Source organism: Pistacia vera, unplaced genomic scaffold, assembly GCF_008641045.1.
Source record: "Pistacia vera cultivar Batoury unplaced genomic scaffold, PisVer_v2 Contig142, whole genome shotgun sequence".
NCBI classification, from domain to species: domain Eukaryota; kingdom Viridiplantae; phylum Streptophyta; class Magnoliopsida; order Sapindales; family Anacardiaceae; genus Pistacia; species Pistacia vera.
The window spans coordinates 685019-698312 of NW_022195489.1; positions in this window are offsets into that span (position 1 = coordinate 685019).

The window sequence follows — 13294 nt, forward strand, 5'->3', positions numbered from 1 at the left end:
CTACCGCGACCAGGCGTACTTGAACCTCCTTTCCAACTGGCATGGGGCCGATAAGTCGATCCCCCAATAGAAATGGCCAGGGGCTTGACATAGTAACCAGCTCGTGAGAGGGCTCGGGAATGTTCGCGAACGCTGGCATTTGTCGCACTTCTTGACAAAGTGTGCGCATCTCTTGGATTGGGCCAATAATATCCTGACGAACAATTTGTTCGCGAGAGATCGAGCTGCTGTGTGGTTACCAGATCCCTTCATGAATTTCCCTCATGATGTAGTCTGCTTCTTCACTGGTTACACATCGGAGGAGGGGACTGAATCTCTGTATAGCTATCCGATGAGTGTGAAACGAGCAGACCTTACTCGCAGGACCTTGCTTGACCTTGTCGTAGGCAAGGTCCCTCCTTGAGGTACTGTAAATGGAGTCATCAGGAGATCGGCTGAACCGTTCAGGCTTTCGGTGAGTGATAGTCGGAGCGTCGACAAAACGAAACAGGAATCTATCAGGGCCTCAGAATCTAATGATGAGGCTATTTTGCCAAGGCGTCCGCTATAGAGTTGCTCTCCCTGGGGATCTGAGGATTAAAGTGCTAAACGACCCCAGAGAGCCTTAGTTTTTCCGTAGCGGACCAGTTCCTTCCTTGGCTGGTATTCTCCTAGAATTGGTTGACGACCAGCATGGAGTCGCTGTAGATACTGATCGCGGTTGCACCATTCTTTGGCGAGTCAACCCGGCGAGCAGGCTTCGTATTCGACTCATTTTGGTCGCCTTAAACCCGAACGGGGAATTCCATGAATTCGGACCCTCGGCTTACCAGGAGAAGACCGCACGGCTCTTTTCTGTTTGATGACCGTCGACGTAGAGGTCCAGGTCGATAGGTCCCGAATAGTTTCTTGCCCGACTTCGCTGACTGTTGCTCGCTTGGGAGATAGGAGAATTCCGGAGAAGTCTGCAACAGCCTGCCCTTTGATGGTCGACCTGGGCGTATATTTAGGTCGAACTGGCTCAGCTCCATGGCCCATTTGAGCATTTCTGAGGCCTCGGGTTCTGGAGGACCTGCCTGGGGGTAATTTGTCATTACATTGATCGTATGGGCATGGAAGTAGGTCGTAGCTTCTGGACGCCAGTAGGAAAGCTATCGCTCCATTTCGGATACCGCTCTGCATCCGATAGCGTTTACTTGCATAATAACTGGCCACTGGTTTTCCTCTTCCCGTATTAGAGCTGCACTGACTGCGAACTGAGACACGGACAGGTAGATGAGAGGATTTCCTGTGGAAGAGTTTAGAGAGAAGAGGTGGCTTCCCAGATGCTTTATTACTTGGAATGCTGCTCCATTCGGAAGTCCATTGAATTTCTATTGGCCTTCAGAAACTTGAAGAATGGTAACAGGGTCGGTTAGCCTTGATATGAAGCGACTGAGTGCCGCTTTCGCCGTTCAAACTCATGACCTTCTTTTTTCTGTTCGGGCTCTCATATCGAGCAGAGCTGAATCTTTTCGGGGTTACTTCTATGCCCGCTGATTGACCATATACCCAGGAATTTTCCTGACGTACCCGAATGAACATTGAGAGGGTTCAGCTTCATTCTGTAGAGTCGGAGTATGTCAAACATCTCAGCGAGATGCTTAATATGTTCTGAGGCGACCTGGGACTTAACCAGCATGTCGTTACATAGACCTCCATTGTCCTCCGATCTGGTCGGAGAACATTCGGGACCAACCCTGATAGGTCGCACCGCATTTTTGAGGCCGAAGGGCATTACTTTGTAGCGATAGCCCCGATCCGTAATAAGGTCGTATGCTCCTCATCTGGCTATACATTGGATGTGTATCCCGAGTATGCATCCATGAAGTTAACAGCTCGTGCCCTGAGGTGGCATCAACGAGCTGGTCAATCTTGGCAGGGGGAAACTGTCTTTCGGGCAAGCTTTGTTCAGGTCACTGAAGTCTACGCAGGTTCGCCACTTGCCATTTTGCTTTTTACCAGGACCGGGTTGGCGACCAGTCGGGTAGAGAGCCTCGCGAACAGATCCATTTCGGAGAAGGTTCTCCACTTCTGATTTTAAGCGGCGTACGCTCTGGATCCATCGCCCTTTCTTTGGCGTACGGCTTAGCTTCACTGCTGACGTTTAGGGAATGGCAAATAACGTCGGGCTACCCGACCATGAGCCTGCACAGGCGAAAACACAATGTTCTCCTTCAAAAAGTTCACCAGCTCGAAAGCGAGCTGGGGATTGAGACGGTCCCGATCTTTAGCATTCGGCTCGGCTCTTTGGATCAACCGATAACTTCGACAGATCCTCAACCGGGCTGCTGGGGGATTTCCTGGATTCGTGGTCTATATATCCTCCGCGGACCGGCTGTGGGGTCGATCCGGCTGATCGCCATAGCCTGGCGGGGTGGCACCGCGAAATGCCCTTCCCCTGTCGGCCATTTGGACCGCTTTTACATAGCATTCGCGTGATGCGTCTTGCGACCCGTTATCCCCGATCCCCGAGGGTGGGGAACTTCATCTTGAGATGATAAATGGAAGTAACTGCCTGAAGGTTCTCAGTAGAGGGCGCCCTAGGATTCCATTGAAGGCCGATGGGCAGTCCACACCAGGAACTGTACCCTAGTCACCTCGTCGTAGTCGCAGCGTGACTGGGAGCTGGATTGTTCGCTGGGGATCAGGTGACTCTGTAAAACCGTATAGAGGCATCGAGGCTGGCTTCAGGTCGGCCTCGACCAGGTTCATTCTACGAAGCGACTTGAACAGAATGTTCACAGCGCTTCCATTGTCCACAAGCATCTGCAGACATTTGACATCCATCTAGGGGTGTGATTACAGAGCGTCCTCGTGGGGTGGTGCAAGCGAGCTGCCTCTTCTGCAGAAGGTGATTGTTCTTCCTTCCTGGCTTTCTGAGGTCGCGCTGATGTGCTATGACCCTGATCGGGTCATGATGGCTTCCGAGCATACCTGTCCTGCGCCCCCGCGTGTTTCCAGCGAGGTGCGGACTCGAAATTAGGTTCACATGCTGTACCCGCTGCGATCACGGCGCTTGTTCTTTCGCTCTGGTTTTCTTTGGGGAGTCGTCAAGTACTCCTGAAGTGCCCTTCTTGATAAGCTTTCCTAGCCTGCTTAGAGCTCGGCATCATCAGTGTGATGCCCGTTATCCCGTGTAACGACAGTATTTCTTGTGTTCCTGGCCATTGCAGGAGTTTTTAGGGTTCTGCTCAAGCGCAAGTGGCTTCCTCGGATTTGTCGAGGTCGCAGATATGGACACATTCAGCGAGTGTATTGGCCCTGTCACGGTCGGTGCGGGGACAGGAGCATAGGACTTTTCTGTCGTAGCGGGGTTTTTTCCCTTTTGCTGATCGTCATTGTCTCCTTCGATCGCGCCTGTTTCTCCCGACCGAAACACTGCTGGAGGTGCCGTGATGCGACGGGAAGTGCGCCAATGAATTCTCTATTCGGAGATATTTTTCGCCAGGTTGTAGAATCTGGTGAGGAATATCGTCCTCCGCCTGCAGCTTCCACAGGTCGGTTTGCGGGCGAACTCCGGCTATTATAAGAGTTCGGATGGATCTTCTGGGGCATGAGCCCTGTTGAGTTCCTGTGGAAGCGTCAACGTAAGAGCTAGGGATTCTCTCTTTCTTGCCTTATGTTGCTGAGGTAGCTCAAAGGCTGAAAATTTCGGTTGGTTGGAAAGCCGCAAGAACGTCGTGCTCTTGAGGCCACGAATGATCATCCCGCTGGAGCGACCTAACCACCGTTTGGCGTGAGAAGTCAGCGTCCACAGCAAACAACGGATTCGCAAGGTCCGAAAATGGTGGAGCTCCATAGGTCGTGTGACTCAACAAATGATTGCGGATCATAGTTTCCATCAAACGGCGCATATCTGGCATTCTGAACCCTGGTGGAAGTGGGGCAGATGCACTTCCGGAGAAAATGGGGATGTAGAGGCGCTCGCCTGTTCGTTTGCTGCTCCCTTAACCTTCCAGAGCTCGCTGCAGCTCCTCAATTTGCGGTAATGGAGCCAAGGGGGTGTTTTCACCGTGCGAGCCCTCTTCTCGGTTGCGGTTAGGACAGTGGAGATGGATTTCCTCGCCTCGGCCGGCATTTCGGCGCAATTGACACACGTGACTGAGGCGTGTGAAGACGATGGTTGTGAGGGGCGCTTTCACGACCCTCGCGGTGGTACGAACCGCCCGCGAGGTGTGAGGGCCTCCCGCATAACGATCGGGACGTTCTGCTGTGGTGATCGGGACCACCATGCCCAGCATTTTTGCTTGGGTTGCTGCATCGGGCATGGGACAGCGGGGTCCACTCTTTCGCCAAGTCTAGCTTTGCTGATACCCTGTAGGGGCACCTTTGGTATTCCCGGCCTTGGGAGCGTAGGAGTATTTTCCCTTGTTTCCCTTGCGCTTACGCGCTGCAGTGCTTGCGGCACGGGCTATCGCCTTTGCCGCGCTTTCGCGCGACCTGCAGGCGTTTTGGGGTTGTACCGCTTCGGCTGTCGTAGAGACATGCCTTGGTCAGACGGTCCACCTGGTTGACGTCTGGAGAGTATTATCGAACCTCTCCAGGTAACTTCTATGGCAGGGTCAATTGCGGGGCTGTTGGGTATTCCCAGCAGCATTTTGCGAAATTAGAGGTAGTTGGAAGGGGTCCCTCTGGGCAGGGGGACTCCTTCAGCATGCTGGTTCCCCGCTCAGGTTCAGATTGGGGGCCATTGTAGCTGTAAGACCAGTAGGTCAAAGATTCTCCTGAAGGGTAGACACTAAATCAGCCCTCCTTCTAGCGCCAAACTGTTGATGCTCAGTTAAGCACCAACGAATTCTCACGTGTATAACGTTGATTGGCGTTCTACCATGAAAAAGAGAATATATAAAAGCGAAATAAATGTAAAGGGAGTTTTTAAGTGGTTCGGATGCTAAGGTGAGCAAATCCTACGTCCACTGATTTATGATATTAGTGGGGTCAGGTCGCGGTCGCGAGCTGACAATAAGAGAAAAGTCAAAAATGATTACAGGAGAGGAGAGATTCTTTCTGTGTATGAAAAATGGCGAATCCCCCTAATGAAGGGTTCTCCTCATTTATATCAGGACTAAAAGTATAATCATCACTAAATCCATGGTTTGGTGTGATTGCAGGATGTAATCCGCTTTACGTCCCATTTCCCTTTTCCAAGCTGACAGCACGATTGTTGCAGAAAAAAGGAGCGTGTGGGCTCATATCACTTGGCAGGCTGACGTGTGCGCTGCCTGACAGGAGCGGTGTCACCCTTCACGGGACTTCCCACGTCAGCCCTTCATTCCTGGGCATAAAAATCTTTTTAAGGATTTGTTTTCAGGAATTTCATTTAGCGTTTAATATATATATATATATTATTATTATAATTTATACTATATATATAATATATGTGGGGTGTGTGTGTGTGTGTGTGTGTGTGTTGTGTGTGTGTGTGATTGGTTAACGATTATAAATTTGAGGAATTTATTTAGAGTTTATTTGGTTTTTTTTTTTTTGAAAGTTTAATGAAGATTAATTTATTTGGAAACATAATTATTTTTATAATGAATAATGAAGGTTAAAAAACAGTGTTAATGATCAATGTTATAAAGTCTGTGCGTGTAAAAAAAGAAAAATAGAAATGATATTTGACTAAAAGATTTGCATATTGCATAATTTGAAATCCATATCAACCACCGTATATTCTTGAAGTAGGTTCTTATAGTGACATCCCTTTTTTTTTTTTCTTTTTTAAGTGGGGTTATATTCACTTCGAATAATATTCTTATTTCTTTGCCTTAAAAATACTTACTAAACGGTATACCCATTCAAAGCTAATAGATCAACAACTTAATAATACACAAGATACATTAAAATATATATTTTTTATATTAAAAATTGATAAGAAAGTGATTTATAAAGTATTTCCATCATGAGTCAACTAGTGACGAGTTTTATTTTCGATAGCAGCTTCATGTTCAATCAAACTTTGCTAAATTGAATTACATTCGATATATGTGTTAGGGGGATTATCAACCAATCCATTTTTTGAAGACATAAGTCCTTAGCCAATCGTCCAGCACCAAGAGCATCTCCAATGATGCTCTTTATTTTTAAAAAATATTTTTCATATATATAAAGAATATTTTTATTAATTTCTAAATATAAAGAATAATTTTTTATTTAAATCTAATAGACTCTTTAAATTTAATGAAGATACTCTTTATTTTCAAGAAAGAGATTTAATAGGAGAGAGAATTAATAAATAAAATGCATAGAAACTTATAATTTATGAATTAAAATTAGGATTGAGAGTGAAATTTAACTCTCTAGATGTGGAGAGTCAAACTCACTCTTTAATTTATATTTAAAGGATAAAGAGTATGTTGGACTCTTATTTTTATGGATATGCTCTTTATAATAAAGAGTTTTAGTTATAGAAAGAGTCATTTAAAAATACTCTAAATTCCAAGAAACCCTTACTAGAATAGGCAATTGAAAGGTCCTTGTAGTGTTGAAAAAAGGAAAAAAAAGAAAGGTGGTTTATGCTAAAAGGATAAGGGAACAAGAAGAAAGAGGCAATGCAGAAGATAGATTATATCTCCCATAGAATTTCTCTGGCATAAACAAATCAAAAAGAACGTATAACACTAAGGGTCATTTGGTTAGTGGTAATAAAAGATTATTCCGATAATCTATCCTGAAATTCGGATATTATCATGTTTGGTTTTTAAGTAATAAAATATTTTTGTAATCTTTTCATATCAATAGTGATTATTGTAGGTGATATTGAGGGTCGAATAAAATGGTGGTATTTTAAGATTGTTAGATAATCCAATTTTTGTTCCATTTTACCTTTAATTAATTAACATTTCGGACACAAATGTCCTCGTATGTCTGTCAAATAACAATTAGTCCAATTGTGTAAAATGACTCCTGTAGCCCCTTACATTTGAGAATTTGCTAAAACACCTCATCTCTAATAAAAGTTTAAAATTTAACCAAATACCCCTAGCCACCTAAGACCACTATCGGCCACCAGCCACCACCCTTGGCCATAGCCGAAAGTTATCAGAACGATGCACGACTAGCCAGCCATGCACCAATTTGGCTGTTTTTGGCCATATCCATGACTATTAATAGCCAGATTTGTAGTCGTTAACAGCCTTAAATCTAGTCGAAAATGGACAAATCAATGGATTTGACCGTTTTCTACCAAAGATCTGGTTGACAGCGGTGGTGGCCAACCACCGGTAGTGGTCTTGGGTGGCTGAAGATATTTTGTTAAATTTTGAACTTTTGTAGCTAGGGCGTTTTAGCCAAATTATCAAATGTTAGGGGGTTAAAAGTAATAATCTATATAATAAAATAATAACAATAATAATAATATTTTCAAAAAGGGCAATTTAGTAAAAAGGCTTTCAAGAATTCTTTTATTGCTCCAAATCAAACATATTAATTATTTATACCCATCAATCGAACCAAACATATATAATATAACATTTCCCTTAATGTTTAAAGTAATCTATCTCATTGATAATCATATCTTTTTAGTAATACAATATTTTTTGAACCAAACGGCACCTAAGGTAACATAATTTTAGCAAGTTTGTTATAAGAATATTCATGGGAAACATTTTTCTTTATTATAGGAATAATTATCATTACTCCCTAGAATCCAAACACACACATGAGAGATACTGAATTGACTTGAGTATCGGAGGTAATGCACCAACAAACCCACTTGCTAGCCCTGTTAAAGGTTGTTTTTTTCAACACCAACAAACCCACTTGCTAGCCCCTGTTAAAGCTTTGCTTTGTCAATTTCGAAGGTACAGAACAGAAAGTCCAATGCAACTCCATTGGCTCCTTTTGATTTATTGAAGTGAAGGCGGAAGATCTTAAGAAAAAAAAACAAATGTTGAAAATCAAACAGATCTTAAACTCGACCCATTTGGTCAATATTAGGAAGTTAAAAAAGTCGCCAACTTTTGTTAAAATTCATCTAACTTTAAGTGGAATTACCATAATTAGCCGCCGCTCTGCGATAACAAAGCTATATGCTACGAGTAAACGCGCCAAAAATCTAAATTTGGTAAATTATAGTCAACAACATCCTTTACGTTGATTATTAGTAACAACAGTTATTCGACATGTATATAACATTCTCATACTTCTTTTGTTTTCTCAAGATCTGATTCTTCTTCATTTAAAATCCCTTTAGGGTTTTTCTAACTTTTTAGTCTTTATAAATTTGAACTCCACTCAGCAAGGTAATTAACTTTCTTTTCTTTCTAATGTTTGCTATTTTCTTTTGTTTTATTCATCATGCCTTAAAATTTTATGTAAATCTAAGGAAATATTTAATATATAATTGACTAATTCTCAATTTTCTATATTAATTATATGTCAATATCAATGCTTTTCATTCCTTTGTCTTGTCATTTGAATTCAAATTAATTTTCCATTTTGTTATTTTCTATGTGATATGACTTGTACAAGCTGAGAAGAATTAATTTTTCCTTTGTTCAATTCTGTGATTACATCATGCCTTAAAATTTTTTGTTTAATTTATGTGGAATTCTTCAAAAAATCGCCGGTCTTTTCAATTGCAGGCTTCTTAAATTCCACCTTTCCTTGTTTTATTTTATCTTCCTATGATGGTGGAAGTGGGGCAGCTAGCACTTCCGAGAAAATGGGGATGTAGAGGCGCCTGCGCCTGTTCGTTTGCTGCTCCTTAACCTTCCAGAGCTCGCTGCAGCTCCTCAATTTGCGGTAATGGAGCCAATTGGGGTTGTTTCACCGTGCAGCCCTCCCTTCTCGTTGCGGTTCAGGAAGTCCGGAGATGGATTCTTCCTCGCCTCGGCCGGCATTTTCGGCGCACTTGACACACGCTGACTAGAGGCGTGTGAAGACGATGGTTGTGAGGGGCGCTTTCACGACCCTCGCGGTGGTACGAACCGCCCCGCGAGGTGTGAGGGCCTCCCGCATAACGATCGGGATCGTTGCTGTGTTGGTGATCGGACCACCATGCCCACATTTTTTGCTGGGTTCTGCATCTGGGCATGGGACAGCTGGGGTCCACTCTTTCCCAAGTCTCAGCTTTGCTGATACCCGCTAGGGGCACCTTTGGTATTCCCGGCCCTTGGGAGCCCGTAGGCTTATTTTTTGCCCTTGTTTACCCTTGCGCTTACGCGCTGCAGTGCTGCGGCACGGGCTATCGCCCTTTGCCGCGCTTTCGCGCGACCTGCAGGTTTTTGGCGGTTGTACCGCTCGGTGTCGTGATGACATGCCTTGGTCCAGACGGTCCACCTTTGGTTGACGTCTGGAGAGTATTTCGAACCTCTCCAGGCTTCTATGGCAGGGTCCAATTGCGGGGCTGTTGGGTATTCCCAGCATTTTGCGAAATTAGAGGTAGTTGGAAGGGGGTCCCTCTGGGCCAGGGGGACTCCTTCAGCATGCTGGTTCCCCTGCTCAGGTTCAGATTGGGGGCCATTGTAGCTGTAAGACCAGTAGGTCAAAGATTCTCCTGAATGAAGGGTAGACACTAAATCAGCCCTCCTTCTAGCGCCAAACTGTTGATCTCATTTTAAGCACCAACGAATTCTCACGTGTATCGTTGATTGGCGTTCAAATCACATGAAAAAGAATATATAAAACGAAAAATGAAAGGGAGTTTTTAGTGGTTCGGATGCTAAGGTAGCAAGTCCTACGTCCACTGATTTATTGATTAGTGGTGTCAGTCGCGGTCGCGAGCTGACTTACATAAGAGAAAAAGTCAAAAAATGATTACAGGAGAAGGAGATTTCTTTTGTGTATGAAAATGGCGAATCCCCTAATGAAGGGTTCTCCTTCATTTATATCAGACTGAAGCGTATAATCATCACTAAATCCATGGTTTGGTGTGATTGTCAGGATGTAATCCGCTTTACGTCCCATTTCCCTTTTCCAAGCTGACATCGCACGATTGTTGCAGAAAAAAGGACGCGTGTGGGCTCCATATCACTTGCAGGTCCTGACGTGTGCGCTGCCTGACAGACAGTCACCCTTCACGTGACTTTCCCACGTCAGCCCTTCATTTCTGGGCATAACAAATCTTTTTAAGATTCGTTTTCAAATTTCATTTAGCGTTTATATATATATATCATATATATATATTATATAATATATATATATAATATATTATGTGGTGTGTGTGTGTGTGTGTGTGTGTGTGTGTGTGTGTGTGTGTGATTGAGTTTAACGTATTAATAATGATGGAATTATTTAGAGTTTTTGGTTATTTTTTTTTTTGAAAGTTTTATGAAGATTAATTTACTTGTAAAATAATTATTTTTATAATGAATAATGAAGGTTAAAAAACAGTGTTAATGATCAATGTTTAAAGTCTGTCGCGTGTAAAAAAGATAAATCAGAATGGATTATTTGACTAAAGATTTCATATTGCAATAATTTGAAATCCACATCCACCAGCTATTTCTTAAGATAGGTTTCTTATAGTGACATCCCTTTTTTTTTCTTTTTTTTTGCTTTTTAAGTGGGGTTATATTCACTTCGATATAATCCTTATTTCTTTGCCTTAAAAATACTTACTAACGTATACCCCTTCAAAGCTAATAAGATCACAACTTAATAATACACAAGATACATTAAAATATATATTTTTATATTAAAAATGATAGAAAGTGATTTATAAAGTATTTCCATCATGATCAACTGTGACGAGTTTTATTTTCGATAGCAGCTTCATGTTCAATCAAACTTTGCCCAAAGTTGAATTACATTCGATATATGTGTTAGGGGGATTATCAACCAATCCATTTTTGAAGTACAAAGTCCTTAGCCATCGTCCAGCACCAGAGATCTCCAATGATGCTCTTTATTTGTAAAAAATATTTTTCAATATACCTGACGATACCCCGAATGAACATTTGAGAGGGTTCAGCTTCATTCTGTAGAGTCGGAGTATGTCAAACATCTCAGCGAGATGCTTAATATGTTCTGAGGCGACCTGGGACTTAACCAGCATGTCGTCTACATAGACCTCCATTGTCCTAACGATCTGGTAGGAGAACATTCGGTTGACCAACCTCTGATAGGTCGCACCCGCATTTTTGAGGCCGAAGGGCATTACTTTGTAGCAGTATAGCCCCCGATCCGTAATTAAGGTCGTATGCTCCTCATCTGGCTTATACATTGGGATTTGGTTGTATCCCGAGTATGCATCCATGAAGCTTAACAGCTCGTGCCCTGAGGTGGCATCAACGAGCTGGTCAATCCTTGGCAGGGGGAAACTGTCTTTCGGGCAAGCTTTGTTCAGGTCACTGAAGTCTACGCAGGTTCGCCACTTGCCATTTGGCTTCTTTACCAGGACCGGGTTGGCAACCCAGGTCGGGTAGAGAGCCTCGCGAACAGATCCATTTCGGAGAAGGTTCTCCACCTCTGATTTTAATGCGGCGTACCGCTCTGGATCCATCGCCCTTCTCTTTTGGCGTACCGGCTTAGCTTCACTGCTGACGTTCAGGGAATGGCAAATAACGTCGGGGCTGATCCCGACCATGTCAGCATGCAACCAGGCGAACACATCAATGTTCTCCTTCAAAAAGTTCACCAGCTCGAAAGCGAGCTGGGGATTGAGACGGTTCCCGATCTTTAGCATTCGGCTCGGCTCTTTTGGATCAACCGAAACTTCGGACAGATCCTCAACCGGGTCGCTGGGGGAATTTCCTGGATTCGTGGATCTATATCATCCTCCGTCGGACCAGGCTGTGGCTCGATCCGGCTGATCGCCATAGCCTGGCGGGGTGCGCACCGCGAAATGCCCTTCCCCTTGTCGGCCATTTGGACCGCCTTTACATAGCATTCGCGTGATGCGCTTTGCGACCCGCTTACCTCCCCGATCCCCGATGGAGTGGGGAACTTCATCTTGAGATGATAAATGGAAGTAACGGCCTTGAAGGTTCTCAGTAGAGGTCGCCCTAGGATTCCATTGAAGGCCGATGGGCAGTCCACAACCAGGAACTCTGTGACCCTAGTCACCTCGTCGTAGTCGCCAAGCGTGACTGGGAGCTGGATTGTTCCGCTGGGGATCAGGTGATCTCCTGTAAAACCGTATAGAGGCATCGAGGCTGGCTTCAGGTCGGCCTCGACCAGGTTCATTCTATCGAAAGCGGACTTGAACAGAATGTTCACAGCGCTTCCGTTGTCCACAAGCATTCTGCAGACATTGTGACACCCTATTAGGGGTGTGATTACCAGAGCGTCCTCGTGCGGGTGGTGCAAGCGAGCTGCCTCCTTCTCGCAGAAGGTGATTGGTTCTTCCTTCCTGGCTTTCTGAGGTCGCTGTGATGTGCTCATGACCCTAATCGGGTCATGATGTGCTTCCCGAGCATACCTGTCCTGCGCCCCTCGCGTGTTTCCAGCGAGGTGCGGACCTCCGAAAATTAGGTTCACATTGCTGTACCCGCTGCGATCACGGCGCTTGTTCTTTCGCTCACCCTGGTTTTCTTTAGGGGAGTCGTCAACGTACTCCTTGAAGTGTCCCTTCTTGATAAGCTCTTCAATAGCCTGCCTTAGAGCTCGGCATTCATCAGTGTGATGCCCGTTATCCCGATGATAACGACAGTATTTCTTGCTGTTCCTGGCCGTTGCAGGAGTTTTCATGGGTTCTGGCTCACCGAGCAGGTTGGCTTCCTCGGATTTGTCGAGGATCGCAGATATGGACACATTCAGCGGAGTGTATTGGACCCTGTCACGGTCGTGGCGGGGAACAGGAGCATAAGACTTTTTCTGCTCGTAGCGGGGTTTTTTCCCTTTTCGCTGATCGTCATTGTCTCCTTTGCGATCAGCTCGCCTGTTGTCTCCTCGACCTAAAACACTGCTGGAGGTGCCGTGATCGCGACGGTGAAGTGCTGCCAATGAATTCTCTATTCGGAGATATTTTTCAGCCAGGTTGTAGAATCTGGTGAGGGAAATATCGTCCTCCGCCTGCAGCTCGTTCCACAGGTCGGTTTGCGGGCGAACTCCGGCTATTATAAGAGTTCGGATGGACTCTTCTGGGGCATGAGCCACCTTGTTGAGTTCCCTGTGGAAGCGATCAACGTAAGACTGTAGGGATTCGTCTCTTTCTTGCCTTATGTTGCTGAGGTAGCTCAAAGGCATTGAAAATTTCCGGTTGGCTTGGAAATGCCGCAAGAACGTCGTGCTCATCTGAGGCCACGAACTGATCGATCCCGCTGGGAGCGACCTTAACCACCGTTTGGCGTGAGAAGTCAGCGTCACAGCCAAACAACGGCATTTCGCA